General features: G+C 35.3%; 1 protein-coding gene across 2 annotated transcripts in view; it reads right to left on the bottom strand.

The window, feature by feature from the left end:
- lingo1a (leucine rich repeat and Ig domain containing 1a) overlaps window positions 1–22527 on the bottom strand; it is a 109253-nt gene that overhangs the window by 69141 nt on the left and 17585 nt on the right. Inside the window, exon 1 of one of the 2 annotated variants that reach the window (XM_048158927.1) lies at window positions 20243–20417. The exons of the other annotated variant lie outside the window; for it this stretch is intronic. The gene's annotated coding sequence lies outside the window, so the exon portion shown is untranslated. Of the gene's footprint in view, window positions 1–20242; window positions 20418–22527 lie in introns of those variants that run through there. 2 annotated transcript variants of the gene reach the window in all.

Raw genomic sequence — 22527 nt, 5'->3', positions numbered from 1 at the left:
AGCTCTGTCCACCAAATGTCTGGTTGGGCCAAAAAAGACGCAAGGAATTCAACGTCTTCAGTGGCGCAGCAGTAGCCAAAAAGGCTCGCAAAAAGCCAAACTGGCTTCTATCGCGATTGAAGCAGGTTCGAATTTGCCTTTTGCTGAGCTCGCATTTATTTTTAATAAGTGTAAATAGCATATCACTAAGAAAATGCTGCTATTGTCACTTAGTGTAAATAGAATATATTGCTATTGTCACAGTGCAAATAGCCGCTGCCTTTATATTATGGTGTATATATATATATATATATATATATATATATATATATAAAGTAGAAAAATGTACAGGTACAAAAAAGGAAAAGAAAATACACAAAAAGTTGCGCTTTAAACTTTTGCTCTGACACACTTGTAAGCATCTGCTGAGAACTGAGAATTTCAGACAGGCGGGTACAATCAATTGTGCTTTCATAAATCCAATTCACTGAATTCATTGAGTTCAGACTGACCCAGCTCTTTCCACACCATTTAAAACGAATCATATGATTTTCTATACATCAAATGCTCTATGAAAGCACACAAACGGCCTTATTCAACCACCGGCAACTACTCAAACACTCAGCTGGGTTTCCGCTTGAACTTGAGATGTTTTATTAAACCTGTAGACATGCATCAGCAATCCAGACACCGACTGTCTTGATTCATGAGACCTCAGGTATAAATTTAGCTGGATATTCAGGTAGAATATCACAACACCTAATGACGGACAAGAGTCTTGTACACAGAACCACAACATTCATTTCCAACTTAGAATTCAGAATTATTGTGGTATAGAACATAAAATGTACTTCTGCTTTTCAATGGCAACTGGCCTTGATGACTTATTCATTAAACAAAACGTCGGCAGAACAGATGGAACCGCCTGAATACCGAAAAACTTTACAAAGTGCCTGTAATCTGATGACCTCAGACTCTAAAATCTTCTCTACACTTCCACTGTGAATAAAAACCCCCTTCAGCAGACGTCTGGATAACAAGATCTTCAATTTAAAGTGTGCAATCAGGGTGTGAGAAATCTGTTACTTCAAGCCATGGGGAAAAACGGGAAACAAACAGCATATCTGTGCGCTGTGTGTAGGACTGGTTATGGTTCACAGCATGCTGATGGAGCAAGTTTTATTTAACTGGACCAGCATGACAAATCTGTCTAGTCCAGTTCAGTGTCCAGTCATACGGTTTTAATTCATTTAGAGTGTGTGTGTTTAGGAGTGTGTATTGTGTCGTCATAAATCTGGATGTGTAGACAATACAACCTTCACTGCTGACCGCAGATGAGCAGAATATTTGAGCTGACTGGGATGAAGATTCAAGGTCGATGGCTACTGCTGCTGGTCTAGACGGTTCAGACACTATGTGTCTTGATTGATCTGATTGCTATCCATTTGCAACTATATGCAAATATAAAAGTTGATGCTTAAAAGGGATCTATTATATATTATATTATCTCAAATCTAAAATCAGGAGACAACACAGCAAAATCCCCAGAGTTAAACCAACTCTGCTCAGATTACATATGGTCCTGCTCTATATAGTGTTAACCCTCAGGGGTCTGAGGATTTTTGGGGCCCTGGAGAAGTTTTGACATGCCCTGACATTTGTGCTTTTTTCAGTTCTTCATAAACACATTAATGACACAAGTGTCATTACACTGTATTCAGCACAAACTAGGCTACAATAATATGTGAGGAACATGTATGTACATGTTTGTATTTTTGAAGGAATAACGTTTATGCGTGGTTATTGAAAAAACAAAAAACTTAAGTCACTGAAATAAAGCCAAAATATATATATTAAATCTGTGTTCACAAGACTTCTGGGTATTGGAGGTTGTAGACTAGAGTTTTTGCTTTAAAATTATGTAAAAATTATCATTCCTACCCCTTCATATAAAACAATAGAGAGATTTAAATTTTCTAAAACATCTTTGGTCAAGAAACACAGTATGCGAGGAGGCGTGAATCATCATGAATAATGGGTGATTCTCACCTGAGAAGACAAAAGAATCGCATAAAGAGCTCTAATGACCTGCATAATAATGAGGTCTTTCAGACAGGTAGGCTGTGAAAAGACCCTCTGTTGATCATGTCTCAAGTTCATCATAATGTAATTCAAACATACAGAAAAAACAGCAATACTGTGAAATATTATTACAATTTAAAATAATGGTATTCTATTATATTCTTTAAAATATAATGCATTTCTGTGATACAAAGAGTTTGAACAGTTATGTTACCTCTATGGCATTTCATATAGGCTTTTAGCTTAAAAGCATGCACATTTGGAGAAATATTGATGGATTCTCATGTTTATGTCAATTTTCTATACAGAGGAGTAATATTTATTTAGGATTTATTGTTATTACTATGAGTGCTGGATACTGTGTTTTCAATTCATACTTGCAGCCGGAGGGCGCTCTGTACACCTTTAGGCCACAAATGCCAATGCTAAAGAAGAATAGGCAATCCAGGAAATAACTGAACTAACAGAGGCCAGAGATCGCTAACTATGGCTATTCAAAACACTTTTCAAGACGAAAAATACACGATTGAGATGATGTATACATGTATTGACTGAATTTGCGTCTGAATAGCGCTCCCTCCGTGGGCGTGGCTGCATTAGCGGATAATGAGCTGAATCAAGGACTTCTGACATGGCTCTCTTTTCATACAGATTACATAAACACAAATTTTTTGTTTTCGATTTGACTTACACGATTTAAAACCTGACATTTCAACGTTTCTTTAGACACAAGTCTAATTTTTTTGTGATTAGTATTCACTAAGTTACAGTTCATTTTCTGAGAACTATCAGATTGGAGTTCGTTCAGAGGGAGACGAGAGATCACGCATCATGTTAGTTTTCTTTATTTTACAAAAAGCACAACATTTTGTTTTTACTCTGAGTGTACACAAATAAAAGAAGATATTCCACAGATTAAAATGGTGTATAACTCTTAATTGTATGTGCAACATTGACAGAGTATTTTGAGTCTCTTTCACACTGGTTAGAAAAAAAACGCGGTGATCACGCTGGCGTGACCGCCGACCCGAGGGAGTTAAAGTAACACTGAAGCAGAGTTAAAGTTAATGAGATAATTAAGTGATTAATTAAGTTATGATTGAGCATTAGTGATGAACACCTGCTGTTAACAAGCAGAATCACTGTAGAGAAACATAATAACTACAAATGACTTCCAGCCACAGCCCTCGATGAAATCAACTGAAGATAAAAGACATTAAATTAAACAACTCCACAAACAGTATATTATCTCATTAACTTTAACTCTGCTTCAGTGTTATTTTAACTCTGTGTAAAGAGGGACCATATGTTCTCTGAGCAGAGTTGATTTAACTCTGGGGATTTTGCTGTGAACTAAGTACAGATTCTTTTGGAACTCTAGAATACTCAAATGTTTCAGCCTGGATTCATTCTAGTCAAGTCAAGTCAAATGGAACATAAAATGGAACACCAACATCTAAAAAAAAAAAAAAAGTAATAATATATATATATATATATATATATATATATATATATATATATATATATACACACATACAGCATTACTCGAAGTTAAAGAGTAAAAATAAGTCTTTAAACTGGTTTTAAAAACATCCAGTGAAGGAGAGGCCCTGATACCCAAAGGTAGACTGTTCCAGAGCTTTGGGGCGGCTACAGAGAAAGCATGATCACCTTTTGATTTGCAACGAGAGCGAGGGACAGATAAAAGTAACTGATCACAAGATCTTAATGACCTAACAGCTGTGTATGGTTTAATAAGTTTAGAAATATAATCCAGGGCCAATTTGTATAATGCTTTGTATGCAAAAAGAAGGATCTTAAAGTCGACTCTACATTTTATGGGTAGCCAATGCAATGAGGCAAGGACAGGGGAGATATGGTCCCTCTTTCTAGTTCCTGTCAGCAATCTGGCTGCCGAGTTTTGAACCATCTGTAACCGAGACAGTGTAGAATGAGGCAGGCCAACATATAGAAAGTTGCAATAGTCCAATCGAGAAGAAATTGGTGCATGGATCACAATTTCAAGGTCTTTCCTAGAAAGAAACTGTTTCATTTTTGCTATGGATCTAAGCTGAAAAAAGCTACTTTTTACAACTACATTTATGTGCTTGTCAAATTGGAAAAGAGGATCAAAATAGACACCAAGATTTTTTGCATGATTGTGCAGGTTGTTACTTAAAGAACCTAACTGTGTTTTAATAGAGTTGTTGGTAGCAGCAGGACCCAGTAGAAGCACTTCGGTTTTATTTTCAATCAGTTTCAGTGCGTTATTTGTCATCCAGGACTTGACTTCATTGAGGCATGAGAAGAGATGATCTAATGAAAAGTAATTTCCTTGTTTGATTGGAAGATATAGTTGGACATTCTAAATGTTACAATTTCTTGAACGATTGACTCTATGTTTGTTCTGAACCCTATACTAACTACTGACACTGGATTCACTTTGAACTCTACAATTTCTCAAACAAATGACTGTACATCTGTTCTGAACCCAAATACTGTAACGACTGAATCTGGATTCACTTTGAAACTCTACAAATTCTAAACGATTGACTTTACATCTGTTCTGAACCTTAAAATACTCAAACGATTGAGTCTGGATTCGTTCTTAACATTACAATTTCTCCAACAATTGACTGTTCATCTGTTCTGAACCCAATACTGTAGCGACTGAATCTGGATTCAGTTTGAAACTCTACAAATTATAAACGATTGACTTTACATCTGTTCTGAACCTTAAAATACTCAAACGATTGAGTCTGGATTTGTTCTAAACAATACAATTTCTCCAACAATTGACTGTACATCTGTTCTGAACCCAAATACTGTAACAACTGAATCTGGATTCATCTTGAAACTCTACAAATTATAAACGATTGACTTTACATCTGTTCTGAACCTTAAAATACTCGAACGATTGAGTCTGGATTTGTTCTAAACAATACAATTTCTCCAACAATTGACTCTACATCTGTTCTGAACCCAATACTGTAATGACTGAATCTGGATTAATTTTGAACTCTACAATTTCTCCAACAATTGACTGTACATCTGTTCTGAACCCAAATACTGTAACGACTGAATCTGGATTCATCTTGAAACTCTACAAATTATAAACGATTGACTTTACATCTGTTCTGAACCTTAAAATACTCAAACGATTGAGTCTGGATTTGTTCTAAACAATACAATTTCTCCAACAATTGACTCTACATCTGTTCTGAACCCAATACTGTAATGACTGAATCTGGATTAATTTTGAACTCTACAATTTCTCAAACAACTGACTCTATATCTGTTCTGGACCTTAGAATACTCAAACAATTGATTTTGGATTCATTCATAACACCACAGTTCCTCCAACAATTGACTCTACATCTGTTCTGAACCCAGTACTGTAACGACTGAATATGGATTCACTTTGAAACTCTACAAATTATAAATGATTGACTTTACATCTGTTCTGAACCTTAAAATACTTGAGTCTGGATTCGTTCTTAACATTACAATTTCTCCAACAATTGACTCTACATCTGTTCTGAACCCAGTACTGTAACGACTGAATCTGGATTCACTTTGAAACTCTACAAATTATAAACGATTGACTTTACATCTGTTCTGAACCTTAAAATACTTGAGTCTGGATTTGTTCTTAACATTACAATTTCTCCAACAATTGACTCTACATCTTTTCTGAACCCAGTACTGTAACGACTGAATCTGGATTCATTTTGAACTTTACAATTTCTCAAACAATTGACTCTTTATCTGTTCTGGACCTTAGAATACTCAAACAATTGAGTTTGGATTCATTCATAACACCACAGTTCCTCCAACAATTGACTCTACATCTGTTCTGAACCCAGTACTGTAACGACTGAATCTGGTTTACATTGTGAAACTCTACAAATTATAATCGATTGACTTTACGGGCCCTATAATACACCCGGCGCAATGCGACGCAAGGCACAGCGCAAGTGTGTTTGCTAGTTTGCGTCCGGCGCCGTTCGCGTTTTCCCGTTCAGCGCCACGTCCTTAAATTAGTAAATGCATTTGCGCCAGTTAGTGCGCCCATGGGCGTGCTGGTTTAAAAAAGAGGTGTGTTCAGGCGCATTGCCGGCGCATTGCTATTTTAAGGAGCTGAAAATAGACTGCGCCATAGACCAACTCAAACCTGGTCTAAAGTCTAAAGTCAATGGCGCAATATTTTTTTGTTAGAGCGCGTTGGTTGACTGTACATCTGTTCTGAACACTATACTATAACGATTGAGTCTGGATTCACTTTAAAACTGTACAAATTTCAAACAATTCTTCTGTTCTGGACCTTAGAATGCTCATACGATTGAGTCTGGATTCATTCTAAACTCTACAATTTTTCAAATAACTGATTCTACATATGTTCTGAAACCCATACTTTAATGATTGAGTCTGAATACATTCTAAACTCTTCAATTTCTCAAACAACTGACTCTACATTTGTTCTGGACCATAGAATACTCAAACTAGTTTAAATTGAGTTCATTCTAAAACCCTAAATCTCTCCTGAACTCTAGAACTGTAAAATTCTCAGATAGTTGGTTCTAAATTAGTTTTGATCTCTAGAATTCACAAAAGATCAAGCCTAGATCGATTCAGAATATTTGGTTCATTCATAGATCCATATTTTGTCTTTAGATTCATTGTGAAGTCTACAATTCTCAGAGTTACGATCTGATCAGAACTCTAGAATTCTCAAACGTTTAACTCAAGATTCATTTAGAACTTTTAGAGTTCCTAGACAGTGATGAATGAATACACATTCAGAAAGACACATTACCAGGAATAGCTATTCTGAGCTTCAGATTGCTGTGAACACCAAAAAAAAAAAAAAAAAATGAAATTCATCTCATCTCTGAATGATTAATAAGGCCCGAAATTATTTTATAACAAATGCAGTGATTCTGAGGACTTGTGAGTTGTGCTCAGCAGCAGATGGCACGAACTGCTGAAGGTTTTTAGCATGAATATGAAGAATAAAAACGCTTGTGAAAGGACTTTAACTCCACTCACCAGCAGAACGCACTGAGAGTGCAGCGAAGTGACTTTTTCCTCTTTCCTCATTCCAGTTGAATGAGCAGTTAGAATGAAACGACTCGTTGGGCTAATCAAGAACGAGAGAGAAAAATGAGAAGAGAATGGAAGCCCCTAGAACCTCCTTCATCAAAGTCCAGTTAGCATCATGAGCCCATGGAAATTACCCTGCTATTAGCCAAGCTCATACCGACTTTCTGAAAAAAGCTAGCAACAAACCATACCTAAAGTAAAACCACATTATAATGGTCATGTTTAGATAAATGAAACATAAAGGTTTTTATAAAAAAATGTATAACCTATGTGTAACCTGTTATACGCTTCATGATTGACGTATAGTTGATGTAGCTCTCCCAGTTGAAAATGAAATGGTAGTTGAGGTCAGACTAACATGAATCTCATCTTTCATATGATCGTGATATGATTTGAACCTGTGTTTGAGCAGAAGTTCAGAAGTGAATCCTCACTGTATGAATATCCTTATCAATGCCCTGGAAGTGAAGACAGAGGATTGTGAGGCGTAAAGGCCCGGCGGTGCTGACAGCGGGCAAATAACGGCTCAGTCCAGCCATCACCCCTCGAGATAAGAGCTGCCATTCAGAGAGACTGACACACCAAAGAGTGCGAGTTCAGCCATTCTAGTACCCTCAATCGCACAAAAGACTTCATTTATCATTCTTAACTCTCTTAATGACCTCCAGACTGGTGGATCAGGACGCTCTTGGAGGACGTTTCACTAAGAACCACAGACAAACCTCATGAAAGTAGTGCAACTTAATTATCAAACATGCAAATATTTTTGGAAGTGGCATTGAAGTGGCTAGAGCTGCCAATTAAAAAAAAAAAAAAAAAAAAAAAAAAAAAAAAAAAATATATATATATATATATATATATATATATATATATATATATATATACACATTTTAAAATCATTATATTTATATAATAATAATAAGAACAACAACAACAGCAATAATGATTATTATTATTAAAATAAAATCTAAAAATGTTAATTCGATTTAAAATAATATAATATAGTATAATATAATTAACACTTGTTTAACTTGAATTAGTTGGCATATATATTATATATTTAACAGACTAACAGCTAAAAATCTGAAGTATAATGTGTGTTTGTGTTTGTTATACTGTACATAAGTGTTTTAAAAACTGCAATTCTGATCTGAGACTCTTGTTTTGTGCTGGATGGTTGTAAGCCACAAAACAGCTCTAAAATGCTTTTTAAATACGCTGCATGAACGTGTACCAGCCGCACACCGCGATTTTCAAGCACACAGACAAATGAAGGGCTGAAGAGCTGAGAGAACAGCTGGGAAATGTTCTTTTTTCACCTAAATGTCCTTCAGAACACAGCGGCTTTCAACACTATCCGCAGCAGGAAAGCGATTGCAGAGTCTGCGTCAAATCAGAACATCCATTCATCACAAGCCGCGACGCTGAACACCCCGCTCTGCTCTTAACGTTCACTTTGCTCATTACAAACAAAAACGTGTAAAAAAACATCACCAAAGTCATTTACTCACCCTCATGTCGTTTCAAACCTGTATGATGGAACACAAAAAATGGATATTTGAAGATATCCTGGTCAATTTTTTTAATATAATTAAAGTGAACTGGTGCTGTCAATGCTAAATAATCTACATAAAAGTATTCTATACAAGGTGTACATGACATCTCAAGACTTCGGAAGTCATACGAAGGAAAATCCTGAGATCTGCCCTGGTTCTCTTTGGCATGTTCATAAAAGAAGTAGCAATGTCTGATTTGTAGATGAATCGTTTGAGTCTGATCTTTTAAATGAATCATTTGCTCCTGCTTACAAAATCCATATTAATGAATCGTTCATGAATCAAACTGAACAACTCGAGTTCAATATGGAAGCTTGTTTCCGTCACTGAATAAAAAAATAAAAAAAGTAATTGTGACTTTTATCTCACTTGACTTTTGACTTTTTTTCCTCAGAATTGCGTGATATAAACTTGCAATTGTAAGTTATAAAGTCAGAATTTTGAGATATAAACTTGCAATTCTGAGAAAAAATTCTTTTTCCCCCTCAGAACTGGACTTAATAACTCGCAGTTGCGAGTTTATATCTCACATTCTGAGAAAAGAAGTCAGAATTTTGAGATAGAAACTCACAATAGCGAGAGAAAAAAGTCAGAATTGCAAGGAAAAAAATCAGAATTGCGAGAAAACATCTGAATTGCGAGAAAAAGTCAGAAAAAAGTCAGAATTGCGAGATAAAACGCAATTGCGAGATAAAACTCACAATTGCGTTTTATCTCGCAATTGCGTTTTATCTCGCAATTCTGACTTTTTTCTCACAATTCAGAGAGAAAAAAGTCAGAATTGCAAACAAAAGTTGTAACTGTGACAAACTCGCAATTACGAGAAAAAAGTCAGAATTGCAAAAAGTCCGAATTGTGACAAACTTGCAATTGTGAGAAAAAAGTCAGAATTGCAAAAAAAGTCAGAATTGCAAGATATAAACTCACAATTGTGAAAAAAAAAAATAGAATTACAAGTTTATATCCCACAATTCTGACGTTATAACTCGCAATTGAGAGTTTATATTTCGCAATTCTAAGTTATAAACTTGCAATTGCGAGAAAAAAGTCAGAATGGCAAAAAAAGTCAGAATTGCGATATAAACTCGTGATTGTGAGAAAAAGGTCAAATCAGAAAAAAAGTCAGAATTGTGAGAAAAAAGTCAGAATTGTGAGATATAAACTCGGAATTGCGAGAAAAAAGGCAGAATTGTGAGATGTAAACTCGCAACTGCGGAAAAAGTCAGAATTGCAAAAAAAGTCAGAATTGCAAGATACATGCGAAAAAAGTCAGAATTGCAAAAAGTCATAATTGTGACAAACTTGCAATTGTGAGAAAAAAGTCAGAATTGCAAAAAAAGTCAGAATTGCAAGATATAAACTCGCAATTGCGAGAAAAAAAATAGAATTACAAGTTTATATCCCACAATTCTGACTTTATAACTCGCAATTGAGAGTTTATATTTCGCAATTCTAAGTTATAAACTTGCAATTGCGAGAAAAAAGTCAGAATGGCAAAAAAAGTCAGAATTGCGATATAAACTCGTAATTGTGAGAAAAAGGTCAGAATTGTGAGAAAAAAGTCAGAATTGTGAGATATAAACTCGGAATTGTGAGAAAAAAGTCAGAATTGTGCGATATAAACTCGCAACTGCGAAAAAAGTCAGAATTGTGAGAAAAAAGTCAGAATTGTGAGATATAAACTCGCAATTGCGAGAAAAAAATTTGAATTACAAGTTTATATTCCACAATTCTGATTCCACAATTCTGACTTTATAACTCGCAATTGAGAGTTTATATTTCGCAATTCTAAGTTATAAACTTGCAATTGCGAGAAAAAAGTCGGAATGGCAAAAAAGTCAGAATTGCGATATAAACTCGTAAATGTGAGAAAAAGGTCAGAATTGTGAGAAAAAAGTCAGAATTGTGCGATATAAACTCGCAACTGCGAAAAAAGTCAGAATTGTGAGAAAAAAGTCAGAATTGTGAGATATAAACTCGCAATTGCGAGAAAAAAATTTGAATTACAAGTTTATATTCCACAATTCTGATTCCACAATTCTGACTTTATAACTCGCAATTGAGAGTTTATATTTCGCAATTCTAAGTTATAAACTTGCAATTGCGAGAAAAAAGTCGGAATGGCAAAAAATTGCGATATAAACTCGTAAATGTGAGAAAAAGGTCAGAATTGTGAGAAAAAAGTCAGAATTGTGAGATATAAACTCGCAACTGCGAAAAAAGTCAGAATTGTGAGAAAAAAGTCAGAATTGTGAGAAAAAAGTCAGAATTGTGAGATATAAACTCGGAATTGCGAGAAAAAAGTCAGAATTGTGAGAAAAAAGTCAGAATTGTGAGATATAAACTCGGAATTGCGAGAAAAAAGGCAGAATTGTGAGATATAAACTCGCAACTGCGAAAAAAGTCAGAATTGCAAAAAGTCATAATTGTGACATACTTGCAATTTTGAGAAAAAAGTCAGAATTGCAAAAAAAGTCAGAATTGCGAGATATAAACTCGCAATTGCGAGAAAAAAATTAGAATTACAAGTTTATATTCCACAATTGTGACTTTATAACTCGCAATTGAGAGTTTATATTTCGCAATTCTAAGTTATATAAGAAAAAAGTCGGAATGGCAAAAAAGTCAGAATTGCAATATAAACTCGTAATTGTGAGAAAAAGGTCAGAATTGTGAGAAAAAAGTCAGAATTGTGAGAAAAAAGTCAGAATTGTGAGATATAAACTCGCAATTGAGAGTTTATATTTCGCAATTCTAAGTTATAAACTTGCAATTGTGAGAAAAATAGTCAGAATTGTGAGATAAAAAGTCACAATTATCTTTTAAATTGTTTTATTTCATGGCAGAAACAAGCTTCCATAGTTCGACTTGCTCAATGATCCACTCATTGGTTGATCGCTCACTGAAAGGGGAAGATTATCAGTGAATAACAACTTTCGTCTGTCATCACACAAAGCTATCATATGACATCAGAAGACTTGAAATATAGCGAGCAAGTCGTATAGACTACTTTCATGGTGCTTTATAATATTATTATTTGTTGCTCCAAGACAGCCGTGTACAGATTCTTCAAAATTCTCTTTTTGTGTTTAATGGGAAAAAATAACACACAGGTTTGTGTCAACACGAGGGTAAGTAAACAACACAATTGCATTTGTTTTAACTCATTCTGTCACCTCAGGCACTCAATATACATGAAAATCAATGGAATTGTCAACCGCAGCAAAAACTATTGAGTGGATTGAACAAATAACATCATTCAGGTGGCGTCTCACTATCTGTCTCAAAACAACTAGATGTTGGTCTGTTTTTGTCTCTCACACTCACTGATGAAGAATGGACGACTAAACGACTGCTTCTGACATAATAAATATCGTAACGCAACACGGTATTATGAAAATGTGGCGGCTTGTCATTTTTAAGCACTGTCGGGATAAACAGTAGAAATTATTTTAGCTTTTGAGCATCAGTAACACAGAACAAGATGTTATCTGTAATGAATTCCCCTGATGGAACATTATCTTCCTTAATTACAGCAAACAGAACCTGTTCGTCAACAGAGCGGCATTTTTTCCCTTTGCTACAACGGAAACGAGCAGCGAATTTCCTACAGTAGAGATCTATTTATGAACTAAACATCATTTTTGTCCTCAAAATAATTCGTCCCAGTTGATGCAGTGGAGGTCAAGCATGTATCAAGTGCGTTTGTGTAAAATAATCACATCCATCATTCATTTTCTGGCCTCTAAATGTGGTGGGTGGATCTAAATCAAGCCCCCAGGCCGTGGAAAGCTCTCAGGACCAAACGCCACAGATCCTGGTCATTTCCATAAGCCTGATATCCAAAATTAGATTTCACGGGCCAAGGTCGGTTATGCTAATAGATCAGCGACTGATGGAGGAACACTGCTTTAAAAAGACCATCAGCGTACGTGTCTTGTACACGTGTTTTCTGTTTTTGAAATGCGCAGGAGTTTTTGTTTATTCTGATCAGCAAATCCCAGTATATCAGACAACGGAGTGTAATCTGCGCATCATGAAGTCAGCAGTCGTGTTTGACCTTCATACACACTCTGAGCATCAATTATCCAGGCTGCTATTGATTTTTCTGCTGCGCTGCTCTGCTCTCTAATGCTGTCAGGACTGTCTGAAGAAATCATCTGCGCAGGCTGCTCCACGCTCAGAAAACTGCCTCAGTTCTTCACCAAATTATCAGAAAACCAACCGAATTAGACCTTTTCATACTCGATTGATCGTATTTAATTCAAATTATTATAAACCCCACAGATTTCAACAGATTTAGACTCTAAATATAATCAATAAATATAACTAAAATTCTTTGAGAATATACAGAACTCTACAAAATGGGCATAATCATACTTAATTGATCATATTTAAATAAAATTGTTATAAACCCTACAGATTTCAACAGAATTGGACTCTAAATATAACCAATAAATATAATTACAATTCTGTGAGAATATATAGAACTCAACAAAATGGGCATAATCATACTTAATTGATCATATTTAAATAAAATTGTTATAAACCCTACAGATTTCAACAGAATTGGACTCTAAATATAACCAATAAATATAATTACAATTCTTTGAGAATATATAGAACTCAACAAAATGGGCATAATCATACTTAATTGATCATATTTAATTGAAATTATTATAAACCCTACAGATTTCAACAGAATTATACTTAAAATTAATTAAATATAATAATAATTCTTGGACAAATAGTCAGAATGCAACAGGAATTGACTTAATCATAACTGATCTTATTTAATTAAAATTATTATCATATCTACAGATTTCAACAGAATTATACTTCAAATCAATTAAATATAATAATAATTCGTGGACAAATAGTCAGAATCCAACAGGAATTGACTTAATCATAACTGATCTTATTTAATTAAAATTATTATAAACCCTATAGATTTCAACAGATTTAGACTATAAAATAATCAATAAGCATGAATAAAATTCTTAGAAAATATAAGAACTCAACAAAAAAGGACTTAATCATACTTAATTGATCATATTTAATTAAAAATATTATAAACCCTACAGATTTCAACAGAATTACACTTAAATATAATCAATAAGTATAATTAAAATCCTTAGAAAATATACAGAATTCAACAGAAATGTACTTATTCATACTTAATTGATCATATTTCATAAAAATTAATATAAAATCTACAGATTTCAACAGAATTATACTTCAAATCAATTAAATATAATAATAATTCTTGGACAAATAGTCAGAATCGAACAGAAATTGGTTTAATCATACTTAACTAATCTTATTTAATTAAAATTATTATCATATCTACAGATTTCAACAGAATTATACTTAAAATCAATTAAATATAATAATAATTCTTGGACAAATAGTCAGAATCCAACAGAAATGGACAGAAATTATTATAAAACCTACAGATTTCTAGAGAATTACACTTAATTATAATCAATAAGTGTAATTAAAATTCTTAGAAAAGATACAGAATTCAACAGAAATTGACTTAATCATACTTAACTGATCATATATAATTAAAATTATTATAAAATCTACAGTTTTCCACAGAATTTGACTTTGAACATATTCAATAAAGTATAATTATAATGATTGGAAAAGATAATTCAACAAAAATGGACTTAATCATACATAACTTATCATATTTGAATAAAATCATTATAAAACCTACATATTTCAAGATAATTAGTCAAGTAAAATCATTATAAATTCTAAATTTGGTTGATCATTTTAAATCAAAATATTATTAGTATCACATCTAGAGAAATCAACGGAATTGGAATTGTATCCTTCCTTGGTTTTAACAAAACATTTCACTTCAGTAAACTGGCATAGAGAAGGATTTTATCGATCAGGAATGGACTGAATTGTAAAAAAAAAAAAAATTGCATGCCAAAATGAGGTCAGGTGATTTAAAGTGAGGGGCTTTGTGACATCATCCGAAAAAGGAAATCTGTTCCAGAGAATGAGCAAGTTATTACATTCTGATGAAAAACAAAACAAAAAAATGACAAAGATAAACATTCTTTTCTCCGGAAAAACACACACACCGCGCAGTCGTGCACAATGAGACAGAGAACGTACATTACAAAAGTAAATGGGGTCAGTTTTAATTTCACGTTGACGTTAACACATAATTTTCTGCCTCCAACATACTTCTTTTATTTCATTATTGGGTTTTATATGTGTTAAGGAGACAGAATGTTTACCCAGCAGGCAGTGCAGCCCATATAAAAATCACTCTATATTCCTCAGAGCTCATTGTTTTGAAGGTAGACATGCTGTTGTGTTTACGCTCGAGAGGTTTATATTTATCTCAATATTTCATGTTTCTCTCTGCATGGAAGCCACCATTTTAAACCAGCGCCTCCTATATGACTCGGCAGACGCATGTAAGCAACAAATGCCTGCTGTCTAAAATGTCTTCTGTTTGTGGTGTAAACAGCTCTGCTGTCAGGTAAACATTTCAGACGGCTGAAAAATATTTCCCACCATCAGAAGAGCCAAATCTCTTGTTTTGTCTCATTTCCTCTCGCCTCGTCTTATCTCAACTCGGGACAGTTTTCTTTGATGTTACTGGCCTCACAAAAAGTACAAGATGCAGTATAATATGCTACTTTGATATATACTATAGTTAACCATATTTATATACTATGGTATTTACATATCACTCATGGTATATACATGTCTGAAAGACATAATAATTACTTGTAAGAGCGATTTTTCTTTTTCCTAAAAAGCAATTTCATGTATAAATTTGTCAATGAGCATATGTGTGTTTTTGTGTATACTTCCCGGAGCATTGTCATTAGTGCACTGTGAGATTTTACAGCCAATAGACTGCCCTCCGTCTCTCTGCTGTTGCCGTGGAAACCAGGGGAGAACAGGAGGGGGGGACATGGGAAATGAATTTATATCTCTCAGCTCTAGGATCACTAACTGATCTGCTGCTCAGATCGGAATTAAACTCTCACTACGCATAAAGAGAGCCGTGGATCAGAGAGAGAGATGAGAAAGAAATGAGACAAAACAATCACAGAGTATTGTGTACGTATAGCAAAAGCACTGTGATTTTATGCATATTCCAGTGTGATTAAATCTGCTCATAGGCAAGACGAATCCCTAATGATATGTCTTTAATATCTCAATTGTTTCTCCTAGAAAGCGTTGACATTAAATGGAGTGCAAATAGAGGCTCAAGTTTCCTGATTATTCTTCTCGTGATCTCGGGTGTCTCCTTCAGCTTTGCCAAGATACTAATGTCTTCAATTGAAAGTCAAGGATTTTAATATGAACATTTCTCACTGAATACTTCCCAGATCAAATTATTGGCCAATTATTCAAAACTTTGCTTGCTGGCTGTTTGTGCTTCAGACATTAATGATATCTCAAGTTGTATAACTTTCTTAAGTGATCAAACTTGTAATTTTTGTCTGACAGAGAATAAAAAAACAAAAAAGAAGGCACTCTAACCACCCCTCAGAACAACTTAGCAATGGAATTGTAGCACCCTAGCAACCACTCAGAGCACCTTAGCAACTGTAGAGAAGAACGCTAGCAACCCCTCAGAACACCTTAGCAATGGAGTAGTAACACCCTAACAACCACTTAGAGCACCTTAGCAACTGTAGAGAAGAACGCTTAGCAACCAATCAGAACACTGTAACAATGTAATAGTAACACCCTAGCAACCACTCAGAGCACCTTAGCAACTGTAGAGAAGAGATCCTGTAGAGAAGCACCTTAGCAACTGTAGAGAAGAACGCTAGCAACCTCTCAGAACACCTTAGCAATGGAGTAGTAACACCCTAACAACCACTTACAGAACCTTAGCAACTGTAGAGAAGAACGCTAGCAACCCCTCAGAACACCTTAGCAATGGAGTAGTAGCACCCTAACAACCACTTAGAGCACCTTAGCAACTGTAGAGAAGAACGCTAGCAACCCCTCAGAACACTTTAGCAATGGAATTGTAGCACCCTAGCAACCACTTAGAGCACCTTAGCAACTGTAGAGAAGAACACTAACAAACAGTCAGAACACTTAGCAACAGAATTGTAGCACCCCAGCAACCACTCAGAGCACCTTAGCAGCTGTAGAGAGACACGCTAACAACCGCTCAGAACACTTTAGCAATGGAGTAGTAACACCCTAACAACCATTTATAGTACCTTAGAAACTGTAGAGAAGAACGCTAGCAACCCCTCAGAACACTTTAGCAATGGAGCAGTAACACCCTAACAACCATTTATAGTACCTTAGAAACTGTAGAGAAGAATGCTAGCAACCTCTCAGAACACCTTAGCAATGGAGTAGTAACACCCTAGAAACCACTCAGAGCAACTTAGCAACTGTAGAGAAGCACTCTAACAACAACTCAGAACAACTTAGCAATGGAATTGTAGCACAACTTAGCAATGGAATTGTAGCACCCTAGCAACCACTCAGAGCACCTTAGTAACTGTAGAGAAGAACACTAGCAACCCCTCAGAATACCTTAGCAATAGAGTAGTAGCACCCTAGCAACCACTCAGAGCAACTTAGAAACTATAGAGAAGCACTCTAACAACACCTTAGAACACTTTAACAACGGAGTTGTAGGACCATAGCAACCACTTAAAGCACCATTACAACTGAAGAGAAGCACTCTAACAACCCCTCAGAACACTTAACAATGGAATAGTAACACCCTAGCAACCACTTAGAGCATCTTAGCAACTGTAGAGAAGCACGCTAACAACCACTCAGAAAACGTACGCAATGGAGTAGTAACAACCATTTAGAGCACCTCAGCAACTGTAGATAAGAATGCTAGCAACCCGTTGGAACACCTTAGCAATGGAGGAGTAAAACCCACGCAACTACTCAGAGCACCTTAGTAACTGTAGAGAAGCATATTTTTTTAGACTATCATAGTGCTTGCCAGTAACACCCTAGCAACCACAGCAGTGCACTAAAAATGTATCAGAACACTTTAGCAATGGAATTGTAGCACCCTAGCAACCACTCAAGAGCACCTTAGCAACTGTAGAGAAGCATACCAACAACCCCTCAGAACAGCTTAACATGGAATAGTGACACCCTAGCAACCACTCAGAGCACCTTAACAATGGAATAGTAACACTATCAGTGCAACAGTAACATACCGGCAACCACCCAGAACACCTTAGCAACTGTATACTACTATGTCAGCACACTAAAATTACATTTTGGCAACTCTAGCAACCACTTAGAGAGGTTTTTAGTGCACTGCTATGTACAGTAGTTACTCTCAGTCAGGGTACTTTATCAACAGAATAGCAACGCCCTGGTAACCATCTACAGTAAAACACCTTAGCAACCTTACAGTAGTGCATTAACAAAGGTTCAGAATACCTTAGCAATGGAATGGTACCATCCTAGCAACCACCCAGAACACCTTAGCAACCATATAGAAGTGCACTAAAAGTGACTCAGAGAACTTTAGAAATGGAATAGTAACACCCTAGCAACTCTATTGCAACACACTAACCACTCAGAACCCCTTATCAAATGAACAGTAACACCCTGGCAACCACACCTTTATAATGATTATCAGCACACTAAAAATATTCAGAACACTTTAGCAAATGGAATAGTAACAGTCTGGCAACCACCAAGAACACCCTAGCAACCATATGTCAAAGATTCAGAACACTTAAACAATAGGATAGTAACAGCCTGGCAACCACCAAGAACACCCTAGCAACCATATATCAAAGATTCAGAACACTTAAACAATAGGATAGTAACAGCCTGGCAACCACCAAGAACACCCTAGCAACCATATGTCAAAGATTCAGAACACTTAAGCAATGGGACAGCAACACCATGGCAACCACACCCCTTAGCGACTGTATACCACTAAAAACCACTCAAAACATTTTAGCAACAGAATAGCAAGGCCTTGGTAACCACCCAGAACACTTTAACAACTTATAGCAACACCCAGAACACCTTTGCAACAAAATACCAACACCTTAGCAACTATTCAGAATACCTTAGGAACATATGCTACCCTGGCAACCACTTGGAACACCTCAGATGGAATAGTAATACCCTGGAAACCGCTTTCAAAAGAGTGTTTTGGATGGCTGCTATGTCATTTCTTAATAGTGTTAATTTTACATACAGTATACATTTCACTTCATACAATTTGATACAGGAGGGTCAATAAAACATTTAGCTAAACTCTAGCTTTGGCTCAAGCTAATGTAAAATCTAGTGCTGTCAAATTAATGAATCGTGATTAATCGAAAAAGTGTGTAAATATATATGGTAATATGTGTATGTGTGCACATATATTTACATACACATATTTTCAAACTTTTATGTTAGATGACAGCGCTAGTAAAATCATTTTAATTAGTGCTGTCAAATCGATTAATCGCAATTAATCAAATAGGTGTGTACATATATATAATAATATGTGTACTCATATATTTACATTCACATATATTTTCAAACTTTTATGTTAGCTGCGATCCATCACGATTAATCGATTTGACAACACAAGTAAAATCATTATAATTAGTGCTGTCAAACTGATTAATCACAATTAATCAACTGAAATAATATGTGTGCACATATATTTCCATACACATATATTTTCAAACTTTTATGTTAGATGCGATTAATCGCGATTACTCAATTTGACAGCTCTAGTAAAATCATTTTAATTAGTGCTGTCATATCAATTATTCGCAATTAATCATATAAGTTTGTAAATATATACAATAAAATGTGTGCTCATATTTACATAGACATATATTGTCAATATTTTATGTTAGATGCGAATAATCGTGATTAATCGATTTGACAGCATTAGTAAATAATTTTAATTAGTGCTGTCAAATCGCTTAATTGCATCTAACATAAAAGTTCTTAAATATTATATGCATGTATACATACATATGTGTACACACACACACACACGTTTATGTGTGTATACATATATACACACATAAATAAATATATATATATATATATATATATATATATATATATACACACAAAAGTTTTATGTTAGATGCGATTAATCATGATTAATAGATTTGACAGCACTAATTTTAATTTTTGCAAACAAACAGATCTCAGGCCTTGAGAACAACTTAAATACAATGTAACCAAACATTTTCTGAGTGAGGATCTTCTGACCAGCACTGAAGCTGCAGAGAACATCAGGGTGTGCCAGAAACTATCGATCACTCATATGGACTGGAGTAACCAGTACAAACCACTCTGCATCATGATCCAAGGATGCACAGATACATCCGCTCTAATTCTATTGATATTCATGTGCTGGACACAGGATGAAGAAAAACATATAAACTCATGGATGATTGCAGCAGATCAATGTAGAACAAGATCATTATCACCATATTCTACAACCTTGAGAGCCACAAGACCGTGGTGCACTAAAGCAATCCTCGTAAATTGTTAATGCTTCCTACCTCTATAATACACAAACAGCTGAATGACATCAGAGATGAGGGAAAGGAAATACAGAAGATCATTCTGGTGAAAGCTTGAGGATGTGTGTGCGGGCAAGTAGACATTAGTCTTGCTCTTTCCTGTGAGGTCGTGTCTCATACACACCAATTACACGTGGTGCCCACACTCTGAGCTTTGCTATTCAGATGGGCTTGGTATTAATCACCAAACTAACAAATCTACTCCCACCCTTACTGCTCCGACGCCCCCTCTTAAAGACACAACGCACCAACAGCAACAGCCACACATCTATACTTAACCGAGCTCATTTAATTCCACCAATCACGGCGATAATGATAACAGTTGTTGACAATGCTTCCGGCACATTAACTTCACCTTTATGCGTTATAATTAATAGAATCCCCAACATTCCCAACAGCAAGAAAATCTGTTCATTCCTCTCAGAGATGATATAAACGTGTGAACACTGTTGTCAAATATGAAGTAATTGTTTACCAGTTCTCAAAACATTAGTGCTAATGTTCATTAATGTTCATGGCAAAGACGTTCATTAACAACGTTTTTTTTATAATTGTAGTGTAATATTTAGTGTAAATTTAGTCAATGAGTAGAAATGATGTAAAGCTGCTTTGAAACAATATATATGTGTGTGTGTGTGTGTGTGTGTGTGTGTGTGTATGTATACACACTACAACCTAAACTTCTAAATCCAAAGTTTTAAACACCATAAGAATTAAACCTACATCCTACACCTGTAAAACACTTAAGGCGTACAATTTAAATCCTGAAGACAAAATCTAATCCTAAACCCTTTGCTGCTTAATTTTAAACCCTTAATCCTTAACTCTAAACTCCAGCAACCTAAAACGGAAACTCCAAAGCCTTCAACATAAACCCTTAAAACTAAAACTAATTCTAAAACTTAACGTCTTAAATCTAAACTGCAATCCTAAACCCTTAACTCCAAAGCCTATAACCGAAGACTAAATCCATAAAGCCATAATCTTTAACGAGATCCTAAAATTGTGGTATTGTTGTATAAAAGACTGCTTGCAATGCTCTTCATTTGTAAGTCACTTTTGATACAAACAACTACTAAACTAAATGTTTTCTACTAAATGTAAATGTAAACACTAAACTATTAATCCTACAACCTAAACCCTTAACATTTAACTCTAAACCATAAACTCCAAAGCCTCAAGCCATCCTAGGTGTATATGACTATCTTTTTGTATCTACTTGTATGCAAGTCGTGTTCCGGCCGAAGATTGACCTCCGACCCAACGCACGACATGGATGTAGGAGTAGCGCAAGCTTAGGTGAGAGTAGACGCCTCTTGTGGTTCAAAAAAATAGGGCTGGGCAACAAACTCAAGCTCCTCCAATATTTCTCTTTAAAAATCCTTGTTTAAGACTTCTAATTTGTGACCGTTGTTTTGTTTTGCTCTATCCTCTGTGCTTCCGCATTCGTCAGTACGTCATACGTCAGGTCAAAGTTCACTCTTCCACCAGAATCCAATAGCTGTTACCGGAAGCCAGTGATTATAGTTTATAAAGTTATAAATATGGATATTTTTCTTATAAAAACGCATCACTTCACTTAAAGGTGCCATCGAATTGAAAATTGAATTTACCTCAGCATAGTTGAATAAGAGTTCAGTACATGGAAATGACATACAGTAAGTCTCAAACTCCATTGTTTCCTCCTTCTTATATAAATCTCATTTGTTTAAAAGACCTCAGAAGAACAGGCGAATCTCAACATAACACCGACTGTTACGTAACAGTCGGGGTGTACACCCCCAATATTTGCATATGCCAGCTCATGAACTGTGCAGAGCTGAATCATCAGACTAGGTAAGCAAGCAAGGACAATAGCGAAAAATGGCAGATGGAGCAATAATAACTGACATGATCCATGATTACATGATATTTTTAGTGATATTTGTAAATTGTCTTTCTAAATGTTTCGTTAGCATGTTGCTAATGTACTGTTAAATGTGGTTAAAGTTACCATCGTTTATTACTGTATTCACGGAGACAAGAGCCATCGCTATTTTCATTTTTAAACACTTGCAGTCTGTATAATGCATAAACACAACTTCATTCTTTATAAATCTCTCCAACAGTGTAGCATTAGCCGTTAGCCATGGAGCACAGCCTCAAATTCATTCAGAATCAAATGTAAACATCCAAATAAATACCATACTTATGCGATTAGACATGCTGCATGACGAACACTTTGTAAAGATCCATTTTGAGGGTTATATTAGCTGTGTGAACTT

Source organism: Megalobrama amblycephala, linkage group LG15 (genome assembly GCF_018812025.1).
Source record: "Megalobrama amblycephala isolate DHTTF-2021 linkage group LG15, ASM1881202v1, whole genome shotgun sequence".
NCBI lineage: Eukaryota > Metazoa > Chordata > Actinopteri > Cypriniformes > Xenocyprididae > Megalobrama > Megalobrama amblycephala.
The sequence above is the reverse complement of the archived record's forward strand: the minus strand, read 5'-3'. Positions and strand labels throughout refer to the sequence as shown.